We start from the raw sequence: 26,328 nt of genomic DNA, 5'->3' as shown, positions 1-26,328 counted from the left end.
AATCTGGTGCTTCCCCTTTCCACATGATAATATATAGGAAGTGGCCCACAATGCTGATATCAGATAGTAGCAGCATGCAGATCAAGTTCATTATCACTGAGAGCAGGAGAGGAGCAGGCTCTTTACAGCTGACTGACAGCAATTCTGCAAGTAATAGGCTATAAGGAGCCTTAAAACCAGGTAAGACGTGGTATACTGGCCTTCTGCTATCTAAGAAAATAATCTAAAATTCACCAGAACACTTCCACTGAAGCTATCCATCAGCTGGGGCTGGACAAACCTCAGACCTCAAGTTTATAGGAGAAATGACACTATGTGGAAAATATTACTAGAGATTTAAACACCGGGAACAGAGGAGAGGAGAAAAAGACTGAAGCCATGGGAGTGAACTAGAAAAGGGAACAAGAAAAAAGGGAGGAAATGGAGAGGGAGAGAAAGAGATGAGGAAACTGGAGGTGAGAAAAAAGAGGAGAGGACTGCGAGAAAGAATCAAAAATAGAAAACAAAAACAAAACAAAAAAACAAAATCAGAACAATACATGGAGACAAAGGGTGGGGGGAGCAGACTGAAGACAGAGTGAGAGAGAATGGAAAAAACATAGGGGAGATACAGCAATGACACCGGGGAAATGAAGGCCTCTGAACATGCCCATCCCAAACAGGAGAGCTCTAAGCTAACAGTTACAAAGTTGCAGCTTATTCAGTGAATCATAATTCAAATACCATTTCTGCCTTCCATTATAGAAGCTCTCCAACTGTTTCTAGCTATGAATGGCAGACGCCATCCTAGTCTAAATACCTTGAAGCCACAGTACTTAAGGGCAGCAAAAGCTAGCAGGGGCACACACTAGTCTAGGATGATTCAATAAGAGCAATAAAGATAATTCAATGCTCCAGATAGACGGGTCATCATGAGGAGACTGAAAAGTGGTTGTCTTCATATCTCCTGCTGAACTATTGCATCTATTGAGCTGTTCACAAAAACTTGCTAACAGAATCCTTGCAGCCACTAATGCTGCAGAGGACTTAGAGTTGTGTATTATTACCGAATAGCTGTTGTACTATTCCCTCCTTGGCTTAAATATTCCTTTAGGGTCTAGATTGCTTGATGCAATTGGAAAGCATACAGAGACTGTCTTAAGATCAGCCATCCATTCATAATGAATATTTTCAGGAAGCAATAAAGGATAGGAGCTAAAAATTTAAAAACCCACAGCATTACATCAAAGTCAACCCCAGATTTGACTTGGTAAGAGCCTTGTTTGTTAGAATATATACAGTAAAACATTTTAAAATTTCTTGCTGTTAAATAAGCTATTTTCTAATAGGGAAACAGAAAATCAATAAACTAAAAGCACATTTGTCTTGATGTTCTGCTAATGCACATACACCCTGCAGCCACTGCATCTTGGACCACGATCTCATCAGATTGCACAATCTAAATAGTTGTATGCAGTTTTGTAGCCATGTTGGTCCCAGGGTATTAGAGAGACAAAGTGAGTGAGGTAATATCTTTTAATTAGACCAACTTCTGTTGGTGAAACAGACAAGCTTTCAAGCTTACACAGAGCTCTTCTCAGGTGTCAGCCCCCTTCAGTGTTTAGAAGGAAAAGCTTGTAGGAAATGGTATATAGGGTATTCAGTAGACGTCACTCTTCCCTTTCAGTCAATACATACCAGCATGGGACAGTACAATTTCAGAGGTGTCATACAGCACTCATGGTCAGAGATCCCACTGCATTCCTTGGAAGAATAAGTGTCCTGCCTAACTTGTCTCTATTGTTTTACTATTTCATGTCCTAAATTGTCCTGTAGTAACATGTTGTGCTTTAAGCAGCATTCCACCCCAGAGGTGGCTGCATTCCACCAGTTGGTGAAGCGTGTGAACAGCTAGTATAATAAGAACAGTACATATTGGGATATTGCTTTTTCAGGTCCCACTGTAGTTTCCAGGAAGAGCTGAAAGGAAGAAAAATAGCTCAGACTGTAACTGCTAATCTGACAAAAGACTCAGCTTTTAAAGAGGGGGGCGGGGGGAAGCTTGCTAAATCATCAATGCCAGAATAGCAGTCAAGAACCTGCTTCTGTCCAAGAAAGGTTCATCAAGATGATACAAGGCTGAGAGCTGCTAGCACAGCTGACAAATACCAACTCTATCTGGAAACGGGGAATTTGAAAGTTCCTATTTTTACATTTTTGAAAGTTTCCTGCTGTGTACTTCCTCTGGAGCTTCCCTCACAATTTTTTAAACCCATCTATGTCTTTTTAAAAATACTGAAATTGCTATACCCGTTCAATGAAAGGTTTATTTAATACACTGGAGTAGTTTCCGGAGAACCCAATGCAGGATTGGGGACTCCTCGTTCTAGACACTGTAAAAACACATATAAAGACATGGTCCCTACCCCAGAAAGCTTCTAATCTAGGATCTCAAGGCACTTTTACAGACATTAAAAATTTAATCTAACACTTGTGAGGTAGGTATTATTCCCATTTTATTAATGGGGGCAATGAGGCACAGAGATAAGCGAATCATCCAAGATCACATAGGTAGTCTGTTGCAGAGTCAGAAATACAGGATATGTCTCAACTACCAATTATGTGTTTTAACTGGTAGATGTTCTTCCATATATAATACAAAGGGGTTTTGAAGAATTTGACTGATATTTAGCACATTCTGATATGACAAACTATTTCCCAAACAATCCTTCAGTGATAAGCAATGAGAAAACTATAAATTGTTCTACACTCATATTAATTTTCTGTTAATGGGAGACATTTACCAAGATGTAGTAACAGAAGTAACGGAAATGGACAAGGAACACTGCATTTTTTGTTTTTAAAGTGCCACTGCTTTACATTTTAAACAAAAGACGAACAAAGCATTATATGGCTTATGAACAGTTGCCACTATTACTAATGCTCTTCTTTGAGCACTCGGTATATACAGGACCCTGTATTAATTATCCTCTGTCTTCCTAGCAGTATGTTCTATACACAACATTTACCTCATTATGATAAAAACAAAACCATCAGACTGAACAGAAGCAAATAAACATTTTAATCTACATAGTAACACTTTTCAGATTTGTGGAGTGCTGCTCATTTCTGTTTGAGCATCCAGGGACACTGGCATGTGAAGCTAAGTTAGGGCATTAGCTAGTGGTAAAAAAGTACCCATGAGAAGAGTGTGAAAACAAGGCATCCCTCATGACGCATTTTTAATCACCTATTTTGCTTTCTTTATAATCCCGCCTGTTCCCTTCTCTACCCTTCCCTTGCCTACACACAATCACACTGGAAGATAAGCTCATTACAGTGCAGCATGGGAAAACTATCACCAGTCAGAAATGAATCAACTGATGCAAAGCTTTGTATCAATGCCTGCCATTTGCATCACAAGGACAGTGTGATGGTATCCCTTCTAGCTTGCGGTCTGTACTGAACATAAATACTGAACCAACATCTTGCTATACATAAACAAACAGATCCAAGATGAGGTCTTCTTATGCTACCACAAAAAATGTTGCTTTTTTTCTTTCAGTTCATCTTGTCAGGATTCCCTGTTATATTATACTTTACTAATACCAAAGAATGAGGTTATTTACTCTGGTAAATAATGTCTTACCTTATCAGGTTTCTAACTTGATGCTAGTTCCATGTGACACGTTATTGAGAACTCTGTAATGATAGGTCAAAACATAATCAGTATTTACTGAGCGAGATTGGGAAACTGTTAACAAAAAAATTCAAATATATTTCACCACATTTTAAACTCAGGCATATTGTAGTTCATTAGCATGAACCCCCTCTTCATGGTATTGCTTAGTCACTATTGCTCCAGTAACTCATAAAAGGAAAAAAATGTATTATACATTTTGTCTGGTTCTAGCTTCAGCAGCTTAAAAAAACCAAGAACCAAAGATGACCAATTTAAACACTGCAGAAAAATTCTATCAATACCCAAAACAGTGCCCAAAAATCCTATCACTACTCTATACAAAGAGTTTTTGTTACAACAATGCTGGTTTCATGCCATTTTAGGGAAAAAAAGACTTGCTCCCAAATGCAGTGTAGACATGCCCTAAGGTTGTTACTGCATTTTAGTAGCCCACTTTCTGTATGTTAAAACACTGATTCTCCTTCTTGTATGGTAGGTGTTGGCAATTTTATCCTGATTGATTTGTACATCTGGAATGATTTCCCTCTGGTTTTAGTTTGCATGGATTTTATATATGAGCAACACTGCTCTACTTGCTTTTATATTTAATTTTGTCCATTTTGTCAGAGAACACCGACCTGATTTTGATCCCACTGAAATAAAATAGCAGAACTTTCATGAATTACAAAGCAAGCAGGACTGGGCCCCATTTTTGCAACATGGGATTTGTGTTGCCATGGTAAAAGGCTCAAGCTGTAATAAAATTGAACTGTTAAGCTTTGTACAGAACATCAATAACTAAGGCAAAATTTTCACACTCTACCATCCTACATGGGGGAAGGGAAAGAGAAAAAACTACATAAACATTTTAACATGTTTATATATTAAGCATTTTCATACAATTCATGGCTCCTTTTGAAAATATGGAGCCAATCCTGCTCCCTTTACTCATATGAGTAGGCTAGTAACCCTATTGACTTCAATGGGACTATTCATACCAATATAGAAAGCAAAATTTGGACCTCTGTTCCTTAACAAATTAAGCAAAGTGATCAAGCATTATGGCATGTACATTATGTACACCAAAGTTTGCTCATTTTAAATACTATGAGTGACATTGAGGATAAATTTAGGAATTGCTCTCGGTATAAAAATTGTACAAGAAATTATCTGAAAAATGATGTCTATGATGTACATTTATACCATCTCATCGACGGGTTCCAAAGCATTTTACAGATATATGTCTGGATTCACCTTTGCATACATTGGGGCATCATTTCAGAAAAAATTTCAGGGGGAGGGAGCAAAATTGTGTCAGCATACAGAACATTACAGGTGATTATATTATATCTTGCAAAGTCGGGAAGGGGACAAAAATGAAAGACATAATGGAGCATACAGATTTACGAAAAGTTGGGAGGGGGAGACAACTCTCCCCATTGCATATGATGTTCCTGTCATACATTCATACATCCTCATACACATGATTATTTTAAATGTATCACAGCAGAAATGTTAGTGCATTTTTTAAAAATGCTTTGGCATCTCAAGGGACATCTGTCAAAAGATCCAGTGTGTCAATCCTTAGGCCTAGTCTTCACTTACCGGCTGGTCCGGCGGCACGCCATCGATGTTCTGGGATCGATTTATCGCGTCTGGTTAAGACGCGATAAATCGATCCCGGATCGATCCCGGAAGTGCTCACAGTCGGCGCCGGTACTCCAGCTCGCCAAGAGGAGTACGCGGCGTCGACGGGGGGAGACTTCCGGCCGCATCTGGACCGCGGTAAGTTCGGACTAAGGTACTTCGAATTCAGCTACGTTATTAACGTAGCTGAATTTGCGTACCTTAGTCCGAAGTCCGGACTAAGTGGGGACCAGGCCTTATTTGTGTAAGTAGCCCTTATCTAAATAGTTTCCCTGAAGTCACTGGGTTTACTTGCATAAGTCAAGGTTGTAGGATCAGGCCCAAAACTGGTACAGTAGCCCCTGATTTAACCAAAACTAGCCCACAATTCACACATCTTAAGCACAACTATTAGGAAAGTTTAATTCATTGTTCCTCCTTCTCCCTTCACAAACTGACTTTTTTTTTTTCCTGTTAAAAAAAATGTAAGGCCAGTAGCCTCACCCCTGTGCATTACCCTAATTTGTCAGTATGTAAAAGTGAAGAAGGAAGATGCATTTTAGTAAGGAAACGGACCTTAATTTCTTCTTTCTAAAAGTTTATACAAAGGCCCAGAAAAATATTGTAAAGTAATTGCTTTAGTGTCCTTTGAGCCCAAGTCCAGAAAGTGTTTTTTTGACAAGGATGACCATTATGCTAAGGTCAAAGCATATTTTTCCACCATCTGGAATTAGCAAAAAGAAATTCCATCCAGGAGGAAAGGGATCATATTTGAAATTCCTTTCATTCCACTGGAGCAATCGCCCAGCTTTTAAAAATTGTTCAAGCTCTGGAAGATGGTTCAAACTAAGATTCCCAAAGGGATTAAGAGAAATGGGAGGGGAGCCGGCAGGCTGAAGACACAAGCTTTATATACCAAACATTCTCTTCTATAATTCACGAGGCATGAAATTGCCTCATATATTATTTGGCTTTGGACCAAAACAAGTCTAGTTTGCCAGTTCAAGAGCAAAACAAATCTATGTGTACAAAAGTGACATGTGTAATAAGCTCATTTCAAGGATTTTAGGATTAAAATACTTTAAAAAAACAACAACCTTATATAACATTCTAGTGAATCTTACATTTTCAGATAACACCTAATTCATCCACTTCCCAGGCTCCTAAACAGGGCATTGTGCAGTGTACTTCCTATTTTATGCACTCAAACCTGTATGCCCTCTGCGTAGAATTCCCATTAAGGCATGCAGAAGGAGGCCCTATATGAGCATAATGAATCTCCATGCCAGTGCATTGTTTTGCCTGCCTGTACTGCAGCATAGGCATTTCATTTCAGCTATTTTATAGATGGATCCTGCAGTCCTTATGGGGCTAGGCTCCTGAGTAAGGGCTGAAGGATCAGGTCTTAACTGAGTATGTGCTCAACTTTTTAATAATTCTGTATTTGGGAAATAAGATGCAAAGCTGTGGAGAATTGCTCCAGGTACATCTACACTACAGGTACATCTATACTTACCTCCGGGTCCGGCGGTAAGCAATCGATCTTCTGGGATCGATCCCGGAAGTGCTCGCCGTCGACGCCGGTACTCCTGCTCCGTGAGAGGAGTACACGGAGTCAACGAGGGAGCCTGCCTGCCGCGTGTGGACCCGCGGTAAGTTCAAACTAAGATACTTCGACTTCAGCTACGTTATTCACATAGCTGAAGTTGCGTATCTTAGTTCAAAGTAGGGGGTTTGGCCTGGTCCACACTAACCCCCCACTTCGGACTAAGGTACACAAATTCAGCTACGTTAATAACGTAGCTGAATTCGAAGTACCTTAGTCCGAACTTACTGCGGGTCCAGACGCTGCAGGCAGGCTCTCCCGTCGATGCCGCGTACTCCTCTCGCTGAGCTGGAGTACCGGCGTCAACGGCAAGCACTTCCGGGATCGATCCCAGAAGATCGATCGCTTACATCCGGACCAGGAAGTAAGTATAGACATACCCTTAGTGTGGACCAGCTGGGAGTGAGCTTCCTAGCTTCTGTAGACAGACCTGCACAGCAGTATGGATGCTCGAGACCTCAAGCCCACCTTATCCCCTAGGCTTGACAGCCTGTTGAAGTGAAATGTTAAACCAGTGCAACTCTGTGTGTGAACACTACACCCGTTTTAAACGTGGCTTATATTGCTTTAGCATGCTCCTGTTAATTAAATTATTATTTAAACAAACTAAACCTATGTGAGCCAGGTTTAAACTGGGGTAGTATCTACTCAGAAAGTTGCACTTGTTTAACAAACATAATGCAATATTACACTTTTAATTAAACCAGTGCAACTTGTGTTTTGACCAAGCCGAAGAGGGTGCCATTTTTGCTTAGTCACTTTTCTGAATAGAGCTGCCATTAAGTACAAAATAATTCCATTAAAACAAGCTTCCTAATGTGAATGCACTTTAAAAACTATCTTTAAAAAAGTGCATTAAGTCTAACAAGCTACATAGCACGTATAATGCTATTTGAAATGCTACAGCTATCAAAGCCTCAGCAACAGAGCTTCCGTCACAAAAAGCATACCCAGCCTTGTTTAACTGTACTATCATTACCGCTATAATTATTTAAATCTAGTGTACAGGCAGACAAACTATAGAACCACATAAAGTTCATACTCAAGTCTTCTTACTGTAATTTTTAAATCAGACGATTTAGCTTTTTTAAAAATTACACATTTTTTCTATGCAGATAATAATGCAGATGGTAAAAGAAAAAAGTTTTACCATCTCAATGTATGATTCAACTGGTGTATCAAAATGACAGATGTAAGTCCCCAGTGAATTCAGGGGTTATCAATCAGAAAATAGGTTTTCCCACATGGAAAATTAACAAAAATGAAAAGATTCTATTTGAAAATGTCACCAGGATGCCTCAAGTTAGTCATAGTTCAGGTGCTTCATGCCCCATTCTCCTCTATAGGCCACGTTCACTGGCTGGATAACGCTTCCAATGATACACCATGGGCATCCCTCCTGCTGATCCACCACAATGCATTGTGGGACAGTCTATACCAGTGGATCTCAAACTTAATTGCACCCTGACCCCCTTCTGACAACAAAAATTACTACATGACCCTGGGAGGGGGGACCAAAGCCTGAGCCTGAGCCCTGGCTTCAGCCCTGGGTAGCGGGGCTTGGACTCCAGCTTCAGCCCCAGGCTCCAGCAAGTCTAACGCCAGCCCTGGTGATCTCATTAAAATGGGGTCCTGACCCACAGTTTGAGAACTGCTGGTCTATACCCTTATATTCATTCTTTTTACAAGACTATGATAAATCTTATTCAGAGCATGTCTTGTGAGGTATCACTTGAAAACTCGTAATTTACTGATCATTATTGTCCTGATAAAATTACTCCTGCGGGAGTTCTGTGCCACTGTGCATGTGCAGAATTCATGTCCAGCGCAGAATTCCCCGCCCCCGAAAATATAAGCTGCCTGAGAAGTGCTGCAATTCCATCTTTCACCCATCAGAGGCCGCTGTGGTACCAAAACAACCAGCAGGCAGCTGCATTCATCACAGTACCGTGCCGCAAAGCCAGGTTAGGACAGATATACTGGGGCACACGGTGCTGCAGGGGGGTCACAGACTGGGGTTCAGAAGGGCTAGTGGGGTGACAGCAGACTGGGGCACAGGCTCAGGAGCTAGTAGGGTGACAGCATTAAGCCAGGGGCGGAATGGGAGGGAGGCTGCAAGGAAACATGGGGATAGGGGATGCAGGGATGCACAGAGACAGGGGTAGATGTGTCTGACTGAATGGGAGAGGCTTGGGGTCTGCATGGGGGAGGCTCCCCAACTCCCTAATGATCCCTTCCCCCCAAAAAACCTGTTCCATACTTCTCCCACCCTCACCCAACAACCCTCTAGGTTAATTCACAGACTCCTTCCCTCTCCCTCGGCTCCTCCATTACCCCTGACTCCCACAAGCCTTTGCACTGCTTCTGAGAGGTGTGGGAAATATGCTCCTATATTATCATTTAAATGAATTACCCAAAGTTCTATATTAATCTGTTTGTCAAAAAAAATTACCTGAATCTTTTTTTTTTGGTCTGTATTGTTACAAATATACTTGTTGATGGGTATTTTGAAATAAATTACCAAAATAATTGAAACTGGCATAATTATATTGTGTCATTTTGACAAATAAAATATGCAGAATTTTAAAATGTGTGCAGAATTTTTAATTTTTTGCCACAGCCTTTTTTCTTTTTTGGCACAGAATTCACCCCCCCCCCCCCCCCCCCCCCAAATATAAAATATGTGTGGTAACATTGTATGTATGTATAAGATTCACCCGTATGACTTTACTGAGACATGCTTCAAGTTTAGAAAAGCAGGCACAAACCAGTTCCTCAGAGACAAAAGGCACACTGATGCCTCAACCAGGTGTTAACAAAATGAAATGTACTATCACTGGGTTAAGTGGCCATTCTTTTGCAGGAAGAAGGGGGTGAGTGAGAAATTTACATCTTGGCAATAGAACAGCTGGATGTTCCCGTCTAAACAGACTGGCTGTTGCCTGAACCCCAGCTGGAGATCACTCTTGAAGAGGAGGAAAAGATATAAAAATGAGAAACAGAGGCCCCAAATCATCTCTACTCATGTCATCAACCATGACTGAAAGACAAAAGAAGCATCATTGAACTGGGGGAGGGGTCCTGGCTGAAAGATCCAGCCAGAAAATGTTTTTGCTTTAAATTCATTAAGCTTGTAAAGTTAGGTATTAGTTTGCATTTTACCTTTTATTTCTTTGTAACCAATTCTGACTTTCATGCCTCATTACTTGCAATCACTTAAATTCTATCTTTATGTGGTTAATAAACTCATATTATTGTTTTAACTAAACCAGTGTGTTTGGTTGAAGTGCTTGAAATCTTCATTTGAGATAACAAGATTTGTGCATATAGTTTTCTATTAATGAAATGACAGACTTTTTATGAACTTGTATTGTCCAGAGGTAAAGAACTGGGTAGCACAAGACGCACATTTCTGGGGACAAGTCTGGGACTGGGAGTTTGCTGGTGTCGCTCTGCAATATAATTCAGGACTGGCCAGTTAGAAGCACTCATATAATTCAGCTGAGAGTGATTTTGCATGCTAGAGGCTATGTGTGAACAGACCACGAGTTGTAGTTCTCACAGCGAAGCAGTGTAAAAGTTGAAAACTGAGGGGACACAGCTGTTCAACATTCCAGATTGTACCCTGGGTAATGTCATGGGGAGATCTAATCTGTCTGAGGAATCTGTCCTATAGAGGAGAATGGAGTAGGAGATACCCATACCACAAGTTCCGGAAGGTCCAATGGCAGCATTGCTTAACTGAACATTTTGAGTTTTCAACCCAAAACTTTTCAGTTTTCTGGTGTTCAATTTTTCCATTAAAAATCTAAATTCTCCAAGTAAAGCAGATGCTTAATGAAAATCTTGGTTTAGTCAAAAGACCAACTCTGTAGAAAAGTTGTTTCAATGGAAAATTTCGGCCAGTCCTTGTTTCCATTATAAAAATTTTCCCCAACAAAAGTGAAGTCTCTTCTCCTTTTAAGCTGTTAATTTTACAACAGGAAGAGTAATAAATTCATTTGCTGCAAATCCAAGTAATTAAGGCTACGTGAAGGGAAAATGTAGAAGGAAAACTCCAGGACAATCCCCTTGCAATTTACTCACTGCACAGTCTGACTACATTTACAGCAGAAGAAACAGCAGGTTCAGACTCCAGATCCCATATTCGTAGGAGAACACACTGGATGCACGGACCATACACCTGAAGGATCTGTGCACTGGCCTTGAGTCCTCCTGTTCCTGTAGCCCAATTCCCTCCTTGGAGCTCTGATGTCAGGAACTCTACATACAGGATACAGGTAAGCGATGAATTTACAGTACTTAAGTAGGCAGATAATAGATTGAAAAGTATTTGCCTCTGAAGATCCCACTTTTTCATGCAGGAGGAGATTTTGTTTCCCCTGTTTCCTGCACTCCATCCAAAGGCTTTGGCTACACTTGGGGATTCACAGTGCTGCCGCCCGCGGCAGCGCTGTGAAGCGCAAGTGTAGTCGCGCCGCCAGCTGCAAGTACTCCACCTCTCCGAGGGGAATAGCTTGCAGCGCTGCGCGCGAGCGTGCAGCGCTGCAGGCGCTGATTATACTGGCGCTTGACAGCGCTGTACTCGCTGCGCTCGGGGGGAGGGGGCGTTTTCACACCCCTGAGCGCAGCCAGTTGCAGCGCTGTACAGCGCCAGTGTAGCCAAGGCCATAGTCTGATCTCCCTGTATTCTACCTACAAAGCTCAATTACTCTGCCTTTATGACAAAGTTAATTTCATCCCACATGTAGAAAAGGGAACTTACAAGTCTAACATCTATGCTACATACTTCCAAAACACAAAGAACTTGAAGAAAATGCAGAACACAGTCCTGGGTAAAGAGGCAATAAGTACTTAAAACCCTTTATAGTCCTCTTCCCTACATGCCCCATTTTAACATTATGTGGTTCGCCAACAACCAAATAGAATAGCTAAAAGGAGCTATTCTAACACTTAGGCCTGTCAAAAACCAATAGTCTCTCTACCCCATTAGGTACAAAACACATGCAAACTGCTACTGCTGCAGTGAAAGGAGAACATATAGCTGGAAGCTCTGCTCCTCTTCTCCCGCCTCTGTAATCATAGGCACAAGCCTTGGGAGCTCATTAGCTGTATTTCCCAGACTGATGTCAGTGACAGAAATAACCCCTTGGCCAAACTACTGACTTTGACAGTAAGTCTGAGAATTAGAAGTGAATTTAAATATGTTCATTCACTCATTCTTTTTTGTCAAATTAAGACTAAATAGGCTAATTTCAACAATAAGGGCCAAATGCTGCTCAGCAACTCACTACACGTTTCACCAATGAGCCTGTACACCATGCATAAACATTTACACATATGTAAAGTGGCTGTAAAATGCTACCAAACCAGGTTGGTGGCATTTGATATCCACTTTGTACTCATACACCTGACTGTGCAAGGTGAGAGGCAGTGGAGACTGAGGCACAACTTGCAAAAGTGAGTAAAGACTTTGTACCAGGTCCTGCTCTTGGATATACACCTCTACCCCGATATAACACTGTCCTCGGGAGCCAAAAAATCTTACTGTGTTATAGGTGAAATCGTGTTATATCGAACTTGCTTTGATCCGCCGGAGTGTGCAGCCCCGTCCCCTTGGAGCGCTGCTTTACCGCGTTATATCCGAATTCATGTTATATTGCGATGGTCACGTTATATCTGGGTAGAGGTGTACCACTGTAAATCTGAAATAACTGATTTCAATGGAGTTGCATGGCCTCAAAAGTATTGTGCTGCAGCTTCCCACCTTGGCTGGGATGTGAAAGTAAATTTTAATCTCTCCCCACTCCTCCAGCTATAATCACTTCATCCACATTAGCCTCAGTTACTCAGTCTTTATAAGAACTAAGTATGGTTGCCCTTCTGATGAGTGATAGCAGATATGAGGGCTTCCTAGTGAAGGAGAAATCAATGACATGGAGTGCGGATATATTCTGAGTTCTGGTTTTATTTATACCAGTTCTGGAACAGCAGTGGTCAAAAACTGGCAGAGAATCCCTCTTTTCCGGAATTGCTGCCCTTGCCAATTCCAGGGTCCCAGGAAGAAACTCTGCCTCAAGAATCAACTCCAATTAGAGACCAAGGCAGAAAGCCAATGCTTTTGCTTTGTGCACAGTTCCTGCTACTCAGACCTTGCAAAACAAAGCTCCCATCCCACATGGTATTTCTTCCCAAGATCACTAAGAAAAGCACTTTGAAGAGTATACGTAACTGCACTACCAGGTGATACCTGCTATAGTGTTCTTGTTTGTTTAGTTGGGGGGGGGGTTATGCTGGGAAAGGGATTATGACCATATTGTACTTTTGGTGTTGGGACAGTCCACGCAAAAAACTGTGCCTAATATATTCAGATTTTATTTCCAATTATGTGGCCAGCGAGAGCAAAGGTTTATGTTGAATAGGTTATCAGAAGATAATAATGAACTTAGCATAAGTCACTGATCCTGAGAGAATATACCTGCCTTTTACCACTCAGGGAAATCAATGCATTTGTTTCATTGTTCTTCCAAACAAAAGAACCCAATGCCATTGCACCTTAGGAGCGTACAAATACATATGTGCTTGTTTGAATTAATTTATAAGGAATTAGTACATTTTTGTGGGTTTCTGTACTTAAGGTATTATTGCCAAGATAAATACACTTAAAAGAATAACCTTTGGGGTAAATCCAAATAATGCAGACCAGATTTTTTTTCCCTCATAAATAGTGTACTTCCAAGGACCTCAGAGATTTGTAATCAGCAAGCACAGACATTCCAAACGTGTCTGTAGCCCTCTGGCTCACCAAAAAGCTAAAACTATCAAAGTAAGTGTGTATATCAAAGTGTGTATATCAAAGTGTATATATATATATACACACACACACACACACACACACACACATACACACACATAATATAATGCAATATTAAGGCTGAGAAGGGCATTCCACTCTAAGGGTCAAAATCTCATCATTTACATCAATACACATGCAAATTAACTCCACTGATACTACTCTGTTCGCCTCAGTATTTAGTCCCACACCTCTATTTTCAGGATCTCTCAACAAATATTTTGGGGGTTGAGATTGCATCTGTCTGATCCTCAGCCCAACGATTCATATTTTTTAGGTGACTGTAGAAGTCTGAGGATAAACCTCCTTGGCCATTTGAGTTAGATGACCACATTAAACCTAGAAAGGATTAGAATGACCTCTCCTTATATACATTTTTTACTCACCTTGTGCGGTTACTGAGGTTCTTTGAGATGAGTATCCCTGTTGGTGCTCCATTGCAGGTGTTGGTGCACCCCTGCGCCTTCGCTCACAGAGTTTTACAGCAGTGCCTGTACAGGTTGCGCACACACGGTGCCTACCTCACGTGCTCTTGTCTGTTGAAGTGTCGCGTGCACGACCTGGATCCCTCAGTTCCTTCTCCATCTCAGAGCCTGTATCCAGCTCCAAAGTAGAGAGGAGGGTGGGTAGTGGAGCACTCACAGGGACACTCATCTCAAAGAACCTCAGTTACTACACAAGGTGAGTAATCTTCTCGTCTTCAAGACAGGTGTCCCTATGGGTGCTCCACTCCAGGTGACTATAAAGCAGTGCCCTTTAGGATGGTTGGGGTTTCAGAGTAGGAAATAAAGCAGCGGAAAGTACCGCTTGGCCAAGTTGAGTATCTATTTTAGTGCCTTGTGTGATGGCGTAATGTTTGGCAAAAGCGTGTTCGGATGCCCAGGTAGCAGCCTTGCAAATGTCTGTCAATGGGACATTGTTTAAAAATGCTCTGGAAGTGGAGATGGACCTCGTAGAATGTGCCCTGACGGTTGTTGGAGGCTGAACGTCCTTTAGCTGATAGCATAGTCAAATACAGCCAGATATCCATTTAGAGAGCCTCTGTGTCAATATGGGCACTCCCTTGGACCGTTCCGCTATGAATACAAAGAGTTTAGGAGACGCCTGAAATGGTTTTGTTCTGTCCAGAAGGGCCAGAGCCCTTCTAATGTCCAGCGTGTGCACGGCCGCCTTGAACGAGTTTGCGTATGGCTTGGGGAAGAAAGTTGGGAGCTGCAGAGGTTCGTTAATGTGGAAGGACGAGTGCACCTTGGGTAAGAATTTGGGATGGGTGCGTAACGTAACTTTGTCCTTAAGAAAGATGGTAAACGGGGTTCGGCCATAAGCGCCCCATCTCCCAAACATGTCTCGTGGATGACTTCTAGGGCCATTTGTGGGTGGTAATAGCTGCCCACGTGGTGTAAAAGGGGCGTAAACGGTCTGCAAAGAGCTGGATGATAGTACCGTGCGTTGGAACCAGCAAGAGGTGTCTTCTAGGCCCTCGACCAAAGCTTCAAATTTGTTTATTGGAAGAAGGGGGCTGAGACACCGTTGCTGGTGGCGGGCGACGGCGTTGTGGCCTTTGTCTTTGCCTCTGTTCTTGTTGCTGCTTGTATGGTCTCTGCTGAGTGTAGGAAAGGTATCTGGGGCGTTGGTATGGTTGATACCTGTACTCACGGCCATCCCTAGGGGGTGTGGGGCCTGGGGTAAATCAGCCTGTATGGGTCCCCCTTAACATTTTTTATACAGATGAAATCTGGTTACAGTGAACTTCAAGGGCAGCTGCTGGCTGCAGGTTAAATATTGATAGCGCCCAGCTGTATAATTATAATGTTGTTATATTATATTGTAGTTCTTTTTTATAATTATAATGAAGTTCATATAATTAAAAAAAACCCTCATCAATCACGATCAGTGTCGCACCACTTACTTTCTGAAATCCACCTTCCTGGACTTCCTTGCAGCAAATTCACTTCCCAGGTGCATATGGTCTCGCTACCCTCAGCAGATTTTTTTTTAAATGTAATTATACATTCGCAACACTGAGAGCCCATGTCTCCGGAACTGGGTGGTTCTTGGAGGGCCTATATGTGCCCTGGTGGAGGGGGACTCCAGGAGCCTCCATGATGGAGGAGGGACTCTAATATCTGTTTTCTCTGGGGTCTGGGAGAGGGATGGGAGGCGGAAAAGCAGATGGATGGGGACCCCAGTGCTGGTGGGTGGCGGAGAGAGCACAGTTGTGGGGACCCAGGTCCTGGTACTACGGTAAGGGGGACCCCAAGGCTGGAGAGCTGAAAGGCAAGGAGGACCCTGAGGCAGGGGGTGATGAGGGCTGGCCATGGCCTGGAGTGGCCTTGGAGGACCCCATGCAGTGCTGGGAGAGGGGAGAAAGGGCAGTGCAAGGGGGAGGTGTGGGGCACTGGGGGGGGACACCAGTGCTGGGCGAGGGACAATGGAGACTACTGGCTGGCACTCACCTGTGCTAGGGACGAGGGGGGCCCCCTGTGCTGGTGGAGGGTCCCGCCAGAAAAGGGAAGGGTCCTTCCAAGGTGGAAGGGCAGGGGCAGGGTCAGCCTGCCTTGGCACTAGTGCAGGTGGGCACTCGGACCCTGTGGTGGCAGGCAACGTCGGGAGCTCGCGGAGCGGAGCAGGCTGGGGCTGGGTCGCTCGCTGCTGCTGCCACAGAGACTGAGCCCAAGCCCGGGGGGCTGCGGGCAAGAAATAAACGCCCCAGCTGCTGAGTGCCAGCGCCAGGCCCCCAGCTAGCCTCCCGGGCCACCCTGCTTCCCTACCCTGGGCATCCCCCTGAAGCACAGGGCCCCCCGGCAGTTGACCCAGTCCGTACTATGGACGGGATGGCTCTGTCTGTACTGTCTTCTCCTCGTGGCAGGTGTATGGATACCAAGAGACTGGAGTGTGGCGCACAAGTCCTTCATAGTGTGAAGAATCTCATTCATCTTAGCTGCGAACAGCTTCTCTCCATCGAATGGGAGGTCCTCCACTGTGTTCTGTATTTCGCGGGGGAATGTGGGAAAATGTGAACCACAACGCCCTTTGCATGACTACAGCTGTGGCAGTGGATCTGGCTGCAGTGTCGGCAGCATCCTGAATTTGCAGCCCCGTGTGGGCGATGGTTTGGCCTTCGAAGACTAATAATTTGAACTGTTGTCTCTTTGCTTCCGGAATGTCATCAGTAAAATTGTTAAACTTAGCATAGTTCTTGTGATCATACTTGTGGTCATTTGGCCAGTAGGGCCGAATAATTGGACACTCTGAATTGGAGTGCAGAGGAAGCATAGACTTTTCGTCCAAAGAGGTCTAGCCTTGTCCGAAGGGGTGGATCTGAAATGTTGTTGCTTGCCCCTTTGGTTGGCCATCTCTACCACAAGCAAATTAGGAGCCAGATGTGTAAATAAGAATTCAGATCTCTTAGATGGGACAAAATATTTTCAATCAGCTTTTTTACAGGTAGGTGGAATTGTGGCTGGTGTTTGCCAAACTGTTTTTGCTGGGTCCATGATAGCATTGCCCATCAATGCTGCTATCTTAGAGGAGGAGGAAGTTTGTAAGATGTCGGTTAACTTATGCTGAGTTTCTGACACCTCCTCAAGGGTGATCTTAAGTTCATCGGCCACTCTTTTAAACAGGTCCTGAAACTGGGAAAAATCATCCGCTGTTGTTGGTGGTGGAGGCATTATAGCCTCATCAGGAGAAGAGGAGGAATTCGTGGGTGGCGAGGTGTCTGGGGCAGCATCTACTGCCTGTTCTGCCACGGGGTCTTCCTGACGTTCTCCTCCACCCTGCGTGAAGGTGGAGGTGGGGATTTTGATGCTTCCCTATGAGGACTAGTGTGTCTGCAGTGGCGTCGTCTATATGACCCCCATGGGAGGTCCCAGCCATGGGTGTCCATACCAGGGAGGGATGTCACGATCAGAGGATGATCGAGACCTGGGTAGTGCAGTGGCCATGGGTGTTCTGACAGGGGAAGAGTGGTGAGGGGAGAATACCCCTTCAGCCTCATCGTCCTCATCACTGGAGAATTGCGATGGAATTGGAGACAGATGCTGATGTGGAACCAATGGCTCGGGGAAACATCAGTACCCAAGAGAGGAGACTGCAGAGTGGATGAGACAAGCAAATCCCTATGGTGCAGGAAAGGATGCGGCATCGATGGTGTGGGTGCCGTGGGAAGTGGGGTTATCGTGGTTCCAGAGGTCTTTGGAAGAAGTGCCAAGGAAGGAGCAGTCACTGGTGCCGTCTCCATTGGAGGCGCCAGTGGTGCCATCGTGGACGCCAGCAACTTGGAGCTATTCACCTCAGTACCAGGGCAGTGGGTGCCGGCGGCGGCTGTCTTGTAGACGGTGCCGGAAGTGCTCGGGGTATTGTACGTGCTGAAGCACGGTGCCGGAAGTGCTCGGGGTATTGTACGTGCTGAAGCACGGTGCCATTGACACTGATGAGAGCTATCTCATTTTTTACTAGTTGTGCTCTCTGAGACAACGTGAAAGGTCACTTTTTGCTGGTCCTGTTGATTTTGGGGCCTAGGTGGCGAAGGAGCCGGTGACCCAAGGGGCTGTTGTCCCGGGTCGGAGGCCGGTCTCAGGTACTTCACCATGAGAGTGAGTTTGAGTCTCAGGTCCCTGTCTCTTCATGCTCTCACTTTAAGTTTGCTGCAATGGGCACATTTCTGGGGAACATGGGATTCACCCAGACAGCGGACATATTGTGAGTGTCCATTTGACACTGGCATCACTTCTCTACATAAGGTGCACTGTTTGAAACCCGGTGAGCCTGGCATAACGGGGCAAATATCTAACTATGGGTTGAAAGAAAAAAATTATTTTTTTAAATAAAGAAAGAAACTAAAAAGAACTAATTGTCTAAACTGGCTAACACTAAATAACTATTAACTGATCAGACCAAAAAACTAGGTATGAATGGGACTACAGAGCTCCGTCTCAGGCTGGGGATGGCTGATAAGGAATTGGGGGGTCTGGGTCACGCACGCAGACTTCACACACTTCAACAGACAACAAGGCAGGCATCGCATGTGCGGGCCCCGTACAGGCATTGCTGTAAAACTCTCTGAGCGAAGGCACAGGGGCACACCAACACCTGGAGTGGAGCACCCACAGGGACATCTCTCGAAGAAGAATAAATATTATCACACTAAAAGGGCCAAGTGCCTTCATCTCCCATTATAATAAAGGTTACTCTGTAATGCAGGAGTACTGGTATAAGGCTGATTTTTTACCTTCCTGTCCCAGTCACCTGACCCAGCTCAGCGTTACTGTTACACCCATCGACATCAGAGCATGTTGTAAGAAGGAAGCTCCTTTCGGACTAAGTAATAACAATTTCCTCATTTCCGTTTTAAATTGGTTTAAAATGGTGATGGGAGAATAGTGTGTAGGAGCCCTTCAGTCTTAACTAGGGAACAATCTTGGGTCAGAAACACCTGGCCCCGCTTACTGTACCTTTGCATATCAAACCTCTCCATCATTCTTTTGAAACAGGTCAGAATTAAGAGAATTTATTATGCTGCTCCTGGAGATGTAGGAAGATGTGTAATGAATCCTTCTTGTCCTTGCCAATTTTTATGGGTCCTTGGGAGGGGAATTCCTAAAGAGCCCGTGAAAGGGGCATTCCTCCCTCTCCAATTTGCCTGGGTTTACATGAAAACAGCTTAAGTTCACTGGTAAGCTAGGCAGGTAAGGTGACCTCTTACTTTAACCAGCCATGCTAAGAGAAAGGTTGTGGGTTATTTTGTTTTTATTTTTTTGGTAATTCTGATTTTTGGGAGGGATAGACTAAGGCCCAGATCCACAAAGGTATTTAGGCTCATAACTTCCACTGATATTCATTAAAGTAAGGAGCCTAAATATCTTTGTGGATCTGGGCCTCAGTGAATAGATGTGGGAGATTCCTGGAATTAGTTCTTTCATATTGTTCTTTAATATTAAAGTGTTTCAAAACTCTTTATAAGAAAGAGTTAAGGTTTATGCATAGGACTAAAACAGGAACTTCTGGATTCTAATTCCAGCTGTGGTTCCATTTTATGCAGCAAGTTATTCATCATTCTGTGCCTCAGTGTCCCCTTTTGTAAATTTGGGGTGAAAATACTTAATTCTCTTCTATTGTGATGCAAACATGAACTTCCAAAGTGATAAACGCAAAGTTTAGTTTTCTGACGTCGACCCTTGATTTCAATGAGAACTGCATCCCAGGGCAGAACTAGAACCCATAAGATCTGACCTGAATTATTGATCATTCCATATAAATACCAGAGTAAAAAGTGTGTTTGGATGCTTCTGGTGACTCACCTTCTAGACACAAGAGACAAATATATAACCCTAGAAAGGGCATCTTCCATCACCTGTGAGGTGTGCTGCTTCAACTACACCAGAGGATAGGCTCTTTCAAAGATGACTATTTAATTTAATAATTTTTGTGAGCAATCTGTCCTGAGTGGACAGATTATAGTTCGGAGGACTGATTGTGCAAAGATGCCCATAACTTTATTCATGTGAGCAGTTTCATGGTTTCAACAGGATTACTCAAATATGTAAAATTATTCATGTGCATGTTTTCAGGGTTGGGCCCTAATATGTGTATTATTTCACATAAAAGAAGGGTGTGAAGAGTCTACTCCAACTCCTCCTCCATAGTTCTGTGCCTAGTTCTACTACTGACCTTGCAACAAAAAATAATAGAGTGCTTCTGTTCATCCATCTGTAAGATAAGCCATTTTATTTGTGAAATGCCCCTTCCTTCATTTCCATTTCTCTTGTTTTCGAAAGCCTTAAAACATTTCTAAATAAACCTTAAAACAAATGCTCTCAGATACACCAAAAACCTTGGGAGTTGAACATGCACCTCTGACAGCAGAATTTGACCCTTATTTTTTAACTATCTTGTACTTAAAGAAAATAGGAGATACCAAGCAGACAGATTAAATGAAGCCCTAAAGACATAGTAATCTGAGTTACCAAATAACTTCAAGTAGATTTACCCTATTCCCTGGAAAGTTTAGACACATTAAGGGCAAAATTCAGAGCTATTGTAAGCAGGTGCAACTCCATCCTCTACAATTTGGCTTTTATGCTCTTAGAAAACACAAACAATTATTTCATGACACTACCCATCTATCCTTGTTTGTGCCTTGTGAAATAATCAGACTTCCATCCCTTGCTTTGGGAAATAAAGAAACTAGAAAATAATGGCTTGGAAGACACATGCAACACAAGAAAAGTATTGAGTCTTCTACTGCTGCTAAATTTTCCTTTTTAAATACATCCTTTTGCCGAAAGGAAAGGAAAGGAAAGGAAAGACAAAGAGTTAGAGCTTCCTAACATGATCCCTCTTTTCCCTCAGAGAAAGGAAGCAACAGTCAGCAGAGACCCAGAAAGCCAGGCTTCCAATTTAGCACTCCCCATCCTTTTAGAGAAAGGAAGTGGTGGCTGGTGGAGATACAGGAACAGAGCCTCCAACTCACTCCTCCACTTCCTCCCAGGGACAGAGGCAACAGCTGGAAGAGGTGTGGAAAAACTCTTTGGAAGTTTTTTCCATATTTTAAGCTTTGTCATGACTTGTGAAGCGCGTCATGGCAGAGACTGGAAGTGATCCTGCACTGAACTCTCTTATTCCACGATTTAGAAATGTCCTCCTAACTAAATGACTAAAATAGGAATTTGGCACCGAAGTCTAGAAAGTCCAGGAATGCAGAACAAACTCCAGCCTCATCACCCAAACCCAGAGGAATGGAAAACCAACAGGAATCTGTGGCTTAGCATTGCAGAACATAATCAAGTTTGAGGCTTTTAAGAAGCATATCTGAGGATATTTCTGAATAAAAAGCTAGGGAAATCTATGCCAATTGTGAAATAACCCAATAAAAGGAGGGCCAAGGGACTCTATGCAGCAAATCCTAGTTCACAGTTCCTTCAACTACCTCCAGGCACTGACTTGGAAACAGAAAGGGTACACAGAATGCTAGACCAAAACTTATGCCCAGGAAACAACCAAAAACATTTAAAAGGCATATTTATAAGATTTATAGCTAAGGAGCGCCTACTAAAGAAACCAAAAGATAGCTGGAACAGGGCAACTTACCTCAAAAAATAAATATATTGCAGGACTTCAGCAAAGATATAAAGCAATTAACAATATTCCAAACAGTCACGGGCATGCTACAGAAGAAGGGTTTGCATGGGTACATCTGTTTTCCTGTTATCTTCCATGTGAGAAAAGGAGAAGCACTGCAATTTTCCAACAGCAGAAGAAAAGTCCTACATGCCAGGTATTCAAGAAATACGTCATGAAGATACTACATGAAGTCTAGAGGCCATCCTGGCAGAAAATCACCACTGACAGGATACATTTTCAAAACCTCTGCCAGGTAAGGGAATTTTTTTCAATGATTATCTTGAGTGTCCCTTTAATTTCCTTTTCATTGCTTTTGGCAGTAAGCCTTACAGATGTAAGACACATAGAATACATCAAAGACACAGGAGAAAGCCGACACTTCAAAGCCCAGCCACACAGTTTTAAACATTCCATCTGCCAGTTTTAAACTCAATGCAGAAAAACTTACAGCAAAATTAAAAAGGGAATAAAAAGTGATTGGGAAGCAAATTCCAGCCATTCTTTTACTGCAGTACTTCACAGTTTTAGAATGCACCTGCATGCTCAGTGAGTGTATCTTGTGACAGTATTACAAAGAATAATTACATTCAGTTGACCTTTACTTTATTTATCTGTTTGGAATTAAATTGTATTCAGCTGAGGAGTATTTACATAACCAGTAAAATTAAAATCATAGTTTGTAGGGACTTGTAGCCTTTTCCTTTAATAGACTACATATCAAGTGAAGAGTTTCATAAACTCCAAATACCATTACTGTGCTCTACTCACTCCCAACATGAGCTTATGATATTTAGACTCTGGGTTGTTAGATCTCTCTCTCTATTACAACCTTTCTGCCAGAAACTGTTTGTCCCATTGAATCCCTTCACTGGCTTTGTTTTGTATTTTGTGTTGCAACATGCTGTGTACATTTCTGGTGCTTTTACATTGCAAGCTTGTTGGGGAAGGCACTGCTTATATTTTTTTTTAAATGACACGGGACCATATTACAACCTTCAGTTCATTGCAGGTCCTTTCAAAACAGTTAATTTAAAGTGAAGGCACTCGTGCTCATGGCTAATGACACATTCAACAATTACTTGGCAGGCTTCACCTGCACTACAGAATCACAGGCACTGACAGTGCTAAGTAAAAATAATCGAGAGAAGGGTGGCTGTAGTGAAATAATCAGACTTATACACTGTAGGGAAGGGCTGGTGGCCTAGCACCCCATTAACAATTTTCTCTCAATGACACATAAGAGTACTAGAGTAAATGGTTAGCACTGAGCAGATGCTATAAGTTGGCTGATATGACATCCTGACCCTGCATTTCAGTATTTGAAGCTTTTTATGGTTCAAAGGCTTTCCCCCTTATTCCCATGACATACAGCCAAGTGCCAAGGTTATTTAGAGCTTTAATAGCATGAAAAGCCATTTGCAATCTTCTCTTTGTTTTTCCTCTACAATCAGTCAAGGACCTAGTTCTTGAAGAAACAATGCTAAACTAGCTGCTAGTATCACTGAAATTGCTCAGGAGCAAGCTGCAGATGGAGACAATCCCCAGGGACCCAAATATTTCAAGACACCCAGTGAAGACACTGATCCAGGCAGAAAAAAATTAAAAAGCCATGACGTCCCTTATGCCCAGTAGTGTGCTCTGCTCCCCCGGCCTCCTCTAATGGCTAACTAGCGTGCAAAGAGCTGATAATGCTCCATAGATGCCTCAGGGCCCATCCTCTACTGCACTGCCTTTGATTTGCACATTGCTCTCTTCACTGAGTGTAGCCAATGTGTCATTGCAGAGCAGAGAGCACATGAATACATCGGCATCAAAGGATGATTCTCATCACTGCAGGTAACATCAGGCAACAGCAAGAGTGAAGGCTACTGCGTGCCAGCTATACCTGAATATATTTTAATTTGTTCTTCAATGAAGAATAGGGAAAATGAGAGAAAGGTGTTCGAGATCTGTGGATGGAGAATGGGCTCAAGCATTATCAGAGTTCCTTAAGCCTAAAATTCTCACTAATGGCCCTGAATGGGCGTCCTGCATCTTTCATTTTAAGAACTGTATCCAATTGTGATGTTTCATTTAAAATAGTCTTCCCTCTTAAACAAAATAGTCCACAGTGATAAATATCCATCCCCTGTCATATCCCAAGGGAACTAGACGATAGCATGGAGAATTCAAGGTTAAATCGCAGCCATGTTTTCCAACTAAGTTTTCTATCTCCCATCTGGGAATGGCTCCCTAAGCTAAAAGTCATTGGAGAAAGGCCTATAGTCCTAAGCTACAACTCTGGTAACTGATAGTGCTGGGTTCATTTCAGAGAGAAAACAGAGCTTGCCTAGATGTCAAGACAAGGAGCTCTGGAAATATAGAAGGTGCTCATTTTACAGCTTGAGCTTGAAGTGCTAGATACTTTACTAGGCTATTTTATTTTGCTTGCAGAAGTAAAGCCATAGCATTAACCTGAAACCCCACAAAGGGATTTATTTGTTTGACTCAGGACTTTGAGATGTGTTTCTGTTCAGCTATGTAGATGTTGGCCCTTCTACAGCCACCTTCAAGAATCAAATCTATACAACTGGGCAAAGGGTACTATAAACTGACTGTGATACATTGTCCTGCCAAGGGGATACAAATACATTGTGTTCACAGCAATAAGGACATACAGGATAACATTTTCAAAAGTACCATAAGTGACCTAGGAGCCTAAATGCAAAAGTCAATTTTGAAAATGGGACTTAAGGCAGTATTGAAAATATTATCCACAATGCATCATCCTATCTGTAACATGTAACTCTTGACACTGAAATTACATGTGTGCTGCTTATGTTAAGTTTTTAAGAGATGTCTTCCCAGGTATTTTAAGTATGACTTTATGAAAGACAAAATGGTAGTTCGTGAATATGGAATAGATGCTTATTAGTACTTAGCACTTATAATGCAACCTTTGGAAGATCTCAATACACTTGACAAATATCAATTAAATAAAGCCTCTGAAATAGCCATAAGTATTTTTCTCACTTTACAGATTGGAAAATGGCACAAAGAGACGATAATTTGGCAAAGGTCCCACATATGCAGTAAGATTAAATGTATCACAATGAAAAAAAATACAAATTGTGCCTGTTACCTTATCCAGAAACCTAGGTAGCTTTCAGTAAAAGATGGTTTTCCAAACTTGTCATATTTCTATTTAGTAATTCACAAATATTGTAAAGATCAGTCCTTTCCTAAGCATACAGTGTGGCATCAATGGATTGATTTCATCATCACTGATGATGCTGATTCTTTGTTTTGTGGCATTTAAAGGGGGGAAATCTAAGACAGCATGTTCCACTTGGCAGGAAAGCAAGTTAAGATGAATTCTTTGCTTAAAACCCATTACCTGAATAAAATGCAAAGTGTGGCAATTATAGTCAAGTGGGATGAATACCATCATTATAACTTCAGAGGTAAGTGGAAATATTTTGAAAAGCAATAGTTCAACTAAAGCCACATTTAAAGCATGCAAAGTTACACTAGACCTTTATCTATCACAGAATATAGATTTGATAGATTAACAGGAGACAGTAAACTTTTATTTTTAAACTGCTTAGGTTGCAGTGCTATTAGTACAAATAGCTTCTAATACCAGCATGTCAAATACATCATACTAACATTCACTATTATGATGGAATATGACGCTCTTTCCTCCACAGGTGAGCCAACACCCCAGTGGAGCACTTTGCCTTCTTTTATTAGAGAGACAGAGCTGAGGTCTTCTTTAGCTGTGGCAACTATGGATTATTAACACAGATTTTCAGCACATATTAGTCCAAATAGTGAATCCTTTCCACATAATAAAAGTTACTTCCCATAGGTGTCATTGAAAGGAGAGATTTAAGCATTTATTTTCTGCTTTAGGTAAAAAACAAAACAAAACAAAAAACAGTTGCTGTAGAACAAAAGTACATTTTTACATTCAAAGCTCTTCCTAAAAACTAACATAGAAAATTATATAACATACACAGAGAAGCTAGCAGGGGGATAATACTTTAATCCTCACAACTGAGGGGAGGGAGAATAAGTCACAAGAGGCCAAAGTCATTTTCAGTCACTGCAATATTTACGCAGGGAAGAATAATAGATGTTTTTGTTTGTTTTTAACATTTCACTGTAAGGCAATAAGGAACTGCACATATTGTGAATGCTGCTCCTCACCACTAACAGAAACTTCCATAACTACGAAATCCTGCCACTTTGAGTAACAATGACAGCATGTTTTAATATTTAGCTCCATGTGCATTCATGGAGTTTTACAGGAGTAAAATGAGAAATCCTGCCCAAAACAGCTTATGAGCTAAGGGCCAGATTATGACTGGTTTATGTAAAGGTTGGAGGAGGTGTTGTTTTGCTTAATTCACAGCAAAGACTGCATAAAGCACAGGTAGGGTGTAGGAGGAGGCAGGGCCATATCCTACTCCCTTA

General features: G+C 42.3%; 1 protein-coding gene across 1 annotated transcript in view; it reads right to left on the bottom strand.

The window, feature by feature from the left end:
- ARVCF (ARVCF delta catenin family member) overlaps nt 1-26,328 on the bottom strand; it is a 428,382-nt gene that overhangs the window by 353,021 nt on the left and 49,033 nt on the right. The window contains exon 3 of the mRNA XM_034791689.1: nt 3,629-3,681. The gene's annotated coding sequence lies outside the window, so the exon portion shown is untranslated. The remainder of the gene's footprint in view (nt 1-3,628; nt 3,682-26,328) is intronic.

This window comes from Trachemys scripta, chromosome 15, assembly GCF_013100865.1.
Source record: "Trachemys scripta elegans isolate TJP31775 chromosome 15, CAS_Tse_1.0, whole genome shotgun sequence".
Lineage (NCBI taxonomy): Eukaryota > Metazoa > Chordata > Testudines > Emydidae > Trachemys > Trachemys scripta.
This window is presented reverse-complemented; position numbering and strand designations above follow the sequence as displayed.